Raw genomic sequence first — 6,662 nt, 5'->3', positions numbered from 1 at the left:
TCAATAACAACAAAAACAACAGAAAGCCCACATACACATGGAAACTGAACAAGTCTCTACTCAATGATAACTTAGTCAGGGAAGAAATAAAGAAATTAAAGACTTCCAGGAATTCAATGAAAATGTTGATACAGCATACCCATTAACATAATCCACTATATAAACAAACTCAAAGAAAAGAATTGCATGATTATCTCTTGTGATGCGGAAAAAGCCTTTAACAAAATCCAATACCCCTTTATGTTAAAGGTATTGGAGCAATCAGGAATCCAAGGTCCATACCTAAACATAATAAAAGCAATTTACTGCAAACCAACAGCCAATATCAAACTAAATGGAGAAATACTTGAAGCAATTCTACTAAAATCAGGGACAAGACTGATCACTCCCTCTGTATCTATTCAATGCTCTAGCTGGAACAATAAAACAACAAAAGGAGATCAAGGGGATATAAATTGGCAAAGAAGAAGTCAAGGTGTCACTATTTGCAGGTGATATGACAGTATATATAAGCAAACCCAAAAATTCTACCAGAGGACTTCTACAGCTAATAAACAACTTCAACAAACTGGTTGTATATAAAAGTAATTCAACAAACCAGTAGCCTTCTTTTATACAAAAGATAAAGGGGCCAAGAAAGAAATTAGGGGAACAATTCCCGTTACCATAGCCATGAATAATATAAAATATCTTTGTGTAACTCTAACCAAGCAAGTGAAATATTGGTATGACAAGAACTTTAAGTCCCTGACAAAAGAAATTGAAAAAGATATCTGAAGATGAAAAGATCTTCCATGCTCATGGATTTGTAGGATTAACAAAGTAAAAATGGCCAGTTTTCAAAAAGTGATCTACAGTTTCAATGCAATCCCAACACAATTTTTATAGATCTTGAAAGAGCAATTCTTCACTTCATATGGAAAAACAAAAGAACACCCACGATAGCCAAAACAATCCTGAACAATAAAAGAACTTCAGGAGGAAGTTCTATACCTCAGATTGTACTACAGAGCAATAGAGATTTTTAAAATCTGCATGGTATTAGTACAGAAACAGAAATGTTGATCAATAGAATCCAATTGAAGACCCAGAAATAAACCCATACACATATATACACTTGATTTTTTGATAAAGATGCCAAAACTATACAATGGATAAAAGAAAACATCTTCAATAAATGGTGCTGGTCTAACTAGATGTCTACATGTGAAAGAACAAAAATAGATCCATATGTATTGTCCTGCACAATACTCAAGCCCAAGTGGATCAAGGACTTCAACATAAAATTGGATACACCATTGTCCGAAGCAGGCTGGGATGAGTGAACCCGAGATCAGGGTTCAGTACCGATTCCTCTGTCCCCAGCTTGCACCCAAAGTTCCCCCTCGTCTCCCCAGCCCTACCCTCACCCTTGACCCGGGATCACTGTGTCACACCCACCATGATGGAAGATGACTGACAGTCCCGGACTCTATACGGATGCCAGGGTAGTTAAAGATGTGGCAACTGGAAAGTCCAAAGGCTATGGTTTTGTATCTTTTTATGAGAAACTCGATGCAGAGAATGCAGTTGTGCATATTGGAGGTGGGGGTTGTCAGTGGCTGGGAGGTTGACAAATCAGAACCAGTTGGGCCACACGTAAACCACCTGCCCCTAACGTACACAAGAAACTAATACTAAGCAGTTGAGATTTGAAGATGTAGTAAACCAATCAAGTACAAAAAAACTACACTGTGTACGGTGGAGGAATTGCTTTGGGGCTGACAAAACAATTTGTGAGACAAATATTTTCACCATTGGACAAACTATGGAAATAAGTTTTCCCAGAGAAGGGCTATTTGTTTGTTAGATTTTCAACGTATGAACGTGCATCCCATGCCATTGTTTCTGTGAACCGTACTACAATCGAAGGACATGTGAGTAAATGCTATTGGGGTGAAGAATCTCCTGGTATGACTGAAAACTTCCAACAGGTTGACGACAGTCAGTGGGGCCAGTGCAGCCAAGTGTACGGAAACACACAAGGGTTCGGCAAGCATATGGCAAACGGGTGCCAGGTGCCTCCTTGTGGCGTATATGGGCAGCCATGGAACCAACAAGGATTGGCAGTAGATCAATCACCATCTGCTGCTTCGATGGGTGGTTTTGCTGCTTGGCCTCCTTAAAGACAAGTTCCTCCCCCTGTAATACCTTCTCCAAACCAAGCTGAGTAGGGAATGGCAAGTTTCCCAACACAATGAGCTGGGACTCCAAACACAATCACTGCAGGCGGCAGTCTCCTGTGACACTCTGAATACATGAAAAGTAAACATAGGAAAATGAAAATACTTATTTAAAAAATTGAAATGTTTGGAGCCTTTAGCACAGTTTTGCTTGTTGAAGGTCCCGTGTCTTCTAACTCTGTCTTTTTAAGTTTTTGCTCATGACGGATATGAACATGATTTTTCTTTGTGTAAAAAAAAACTAAAATAAAGTCAATAAAGACAATTCTGACTATAAATTTAATATTATAGGAGAAATGGGTAATACACGTCAATCCTTAGACACTATTCTGTTTTTACCTTGCTGTTCAGTATTCTAACTCAATGTGTTTTTAAAAGAGCAAAAGAGGGAGACTTGTGAAAATCTGAGAATCACATCAGTTCGTCCTGAATTCTGATACTCCCCTCCCATCCCTGAGGTGGACCACATAGAAATCAGCAGGAAAAAAGTGTGATTTCAGAAGAAGTACATGATGTGGAAATCACTGTGGAAGAAATACTTCATTCTCTTATGTTAAAGAAAATGAAGCCAGACTGAAAGCTTGCAGTCTGAGTAAGGACCAGCATCAGAGGAGTTCCTTGAGCAATTGTTGGTGGTCCATATTAAAATATATTTTTAAAACTTTAAAAGTGTCGGTTATCAAAAATGTATTTTACATTTCATTTGGGGGGAAATTCCAAGTATGGTGTTTATATTAAAGTCAGACGGTCATACTTGTGCTTTTACATGGAGTTTAAAAGATAAACGTTGTAAATAGTGAATAACTACAGGGTTTCAAAAGCATACTTCAACACAGAAGTAGCAGCAACGTAATTATTCAAGGGGACAGGTAACATGCTCACAGCCAGGGCAGTCCTTGGCAGCAGCGCTAACACTGACATCTTTACATCTTCACGGTTGGTCATGTAAAATAAGAATGACACAAGTGACTACACAGAAGAAGCCTTAATTTCATACAAATCTTTGACGCTTTAGTATATTCTAAATTGTAAGTGAAAGTTAGATTTGGGCTTTGTTTTTTCTTTTTTTTTTTTTGTTTGTTTTATTTTGTTTCATTTTGCTTTATTTGGTACATAAATACACTGATTAAAACCTAGTGAAGTGATTTCAGGGTTCCTCTAAATTGTATAGCACAGATTTTTTTTTAAGTCTTGTGGTTTTTTAAAAATTAGTGTATTTTGCTCAAGAATTTTTAACACGATTGTTAAAGTATCTTACTTAGATAACTTGATACACCAGTTTATAATCTGATAACCAATTTGAGGCATACACAAAGTTGACTTTTATTTCTAATTTGTCGCCGCCCTTGGGATGGTGTGGGTGACAGATCTGAATGGGCCTGAGTTGTATGTGTGCAGTTGTGATTGAATATTTGGGAAGATACGAGAATTCCGGGCATCCTCTCAGGCACCTTTTGTCTATGTGGATACAGTATGCCTCACAGTTCTATAAAATGAGAATGTGAAATAGATAGAACTGTATGTGTTTCAATTGTGACAGCTGGGGGTGCAAATGTTTTGATAGCATGTCAAGCCTGTGTATGTACAAAAGCAAACCATCCTAACCTAACCATTTTGAAGTAAGGTGGGTAAGATACACTTGACATCCGCACTAAGCTGTTGAAATCTAAAGATTAAGATAATGTGATTTTTTTTTTATATTGGTGACCACAAAGATTTTGGTGTTTATTCCCTCCTTCACTTAGAAAAACAGTCAAATGTGTTCAACATAAAAATTTACAGGGTCTGAAGTTCTTTTTTGAGCCAAAAACCTTAGTTTTTTGTTTTGTTTTGTTTTGTTTTGTTTTTAAAAAACAAATACCCCGGGTTTTTTGTTTGTTTGTTTTGGGTTTTTTGTAATATCTTTGCAGAAGTTATTTTATATTTTATAAGAAGAAAACAAAAGCTATATTCTGTCCTTAAGATTTTCTTAAAACTTTTTGAAACTCAAACAACCTAAAGACTTTTTAAGTTGATAAATTGATAAAAGCTTATTAAATTAAAATTCCAGTTTCCTTTTTTTCTCTGCTAGTAAATTAAGACAATTTCCTGAACAGAAAACCAAAGGCTCAGGTTCTAAGACCAACAATTGACAAACGGGACCTCATGAAAGTGAAAGTTAAGCAAAGGACACTACAAATAGAACACAAGTGCAGCCTACGGATTTGGAAAGCATCTTCCCCAGCCCTTTGTCTGACAGTGGGCTATTTTAGAAAGAACTCAAGAAGTTAGATACCAACAGCCCAATAACCCAATTTTAAAAATGTGGTTCAGAGCTAAACAGATAATTCTCAACAAAGGAATCATAAATGCCTGAGAAACACTTAAAGAAATATTCAAAGTTTTTAGTCATCAGGGAAGTGCGAATTAAAATAATAACTCTGAGATTCCATCTTAGACTCGTCAGAATGGCTAAGATCAAAAACTCAAATGACAGCACATGCTAAGACATAGAGGAAGGGGAGCACTCCTCAAGTTTGCACTCCCAGCAGCAATGGAGGACTGATTGGAAATGAAAATGAAAGCTGGATATCAACAACAGCAAAAACAGAATGAAAGCCTATAAACTCATGGAAACGGAACCACTCCCTATTGAAAAACTTCAAACTCAAGGCCAAATAAAGAAATAAAAGATGTCCTAGAATTCAATAAAAATAAATTTACAACATACCCAAATTTATGAAACACAATGCAAGCAGTGCTAAGAGGAAAGTACATAGCAGTAAGTGCCTTCAAAGAGAAATTGGAGACTCTCATAATAACACTTCATAGCACACAGCAAACTCTAGAATGAGAAGAAGCAAGCACACCCAGGAGGAGTAGAAGGCCAAGAACATTCTTTCTTTTTTTTTTCTTTTTTTTTTATTAACTTGAATATTTCTTATATACATTTCGAGTGTTATTCCCTTTCCCGGTTTCCGGGCAAACATCCCTTTCCCCCCCCACTTCCTTATGGGTGTTCCCCTCCCAACCCTCCCCCCATTGCCGCCCTCCCCCCAACAGTCTAGTTCACTGGGGGTTCAGTCTTAGCAGGACCCAGGGCTTCCCTTTCCACTGGTGCTCTTACTAGGCTATTCATTGCTACCTATGAGGTCAGAGTCCAGGGTCAGTCCATGTATAGTCTTTAGGTAGTGGCTTAGTCCCTGGAAGCTCTGGTTGTTTGGCATTGTTGTACATATGGGGTCTCGAGCCCCTTCAAGCTGGCCAAGAACATTCTAAGGACTAAACTCAGGAAAATAGAAACCACACAGTACAAAGAATCAGTGAAACAAAGCGTTCAGTTTTTGAGAAAAGTAACCAAGACTCACAAACCCTTATCCAAACTAAATAAAAAACACAGAGAAAATATCAAATTATCAAAAACAGAAAAAATGGGTAACACAATAGCAAACACAAAGGAAACCCAAAGATTCATTGGGTCATACTTCAAAAACCTGTATTCAACAAAATTGGAAAAACTGAAGAAATGAAAATTTTTCTTGGTAAATGCCATTTGCCATTGTTAAGTCCATGTCAGATAAACGACCTAAATATACCTATAACCACTGCAGAAGCAGTCATTAAAGGGCTCTCAACCAGAAAAAGCCCAGGCCCAGATGGTTTTAGCACAGAATTTTACCAGACTTTCAAAAAAGATCCAATACCAATAGTCCTCAAAAAAATAAAAACAGAAAGAATGTTGCCGAATGCAGTTTATGAGGCCAGAGTCACTCTGACATTAGGGTGACACAAGCAATTATAGACCAATTTCACCTATGAGCATTAATCTAAAAATACTCAACATAATACTTGCAAAATATCCAAGATATCTCAGCGGCTCCATGCTGCCTCTAAGTACTCTGACCCGGGTGGTCTGTGAGCCATTCCAGCTCAGCACCCTGCCAAGCCGCCTCCCCTCACTCACAGCTCTCTTACTGCAGACTCTGTTTTACATTTCTAGCATCTACCCCCTGGGACAGCTACCCTCTAGTAACTCTCTGCCACTGCTCTGTTTACATTCCCAACATCTGCCCCCTAATAGTTATGGTATAAACTCCCAATAACCTATTAAAATCAAGACTCACCAAACTGCAACCCAACAACCAGATTTATATGTTAAATTCTCATCCACAATACTTACAACCAATTGATTAGGATGTAAACCGCCCACCTAGATAAGATAAATTTTCCTACAAAAATCCATCCCAACTACCTTGGCAATTCAAGAGCACCAGGATCTGGGTCATCCTTCCCTGTCTCCATCTTGATTCTCCTACCTTCTCCTTCTTTCCCACCTTACAAAAGCTTTGTCCCCACCTTATATTTTTACTGTCCAATCATGGCCTCAGCCTATCTTGTGCCAGCCCTCACCTGCATATAAACATAAACCTACAATTTTCCTCACTCTATTTAAATAAGTTT

General features: G+C 37.9%; 1 pseudogene; it reads left to right on the top strand.

Annotated features, from left to right (window-relative positions):
• The first annotated feature begins 1,451 nt into the window (after positions 1-1,451).
• LOC116907184 lies at positions 1,452-2,240 on the top strand (annotated as a pseudogene).
• The last annotated feature ends 4,422 nt before the right edge of the window (positions 2,241-6,662 follow it).

This window comes from Rattus rattus, chromosome 8 (genome assembly GCF_011064425.1).
Source record: "Rattus rattus isolate New Zealand chromosome 8, Rrattus_CSIRO_v1, whole genome shotgun sequence".
NCBI classification, from domain to species: Eukaryota; Metazoa; Chordata; class Mammalia; order Rodentia; family Muridae; genus Rattus; species Rattus rattus.
This window is presented reverse-complemented; position numbering and strand designations above follow the sequence as displayed.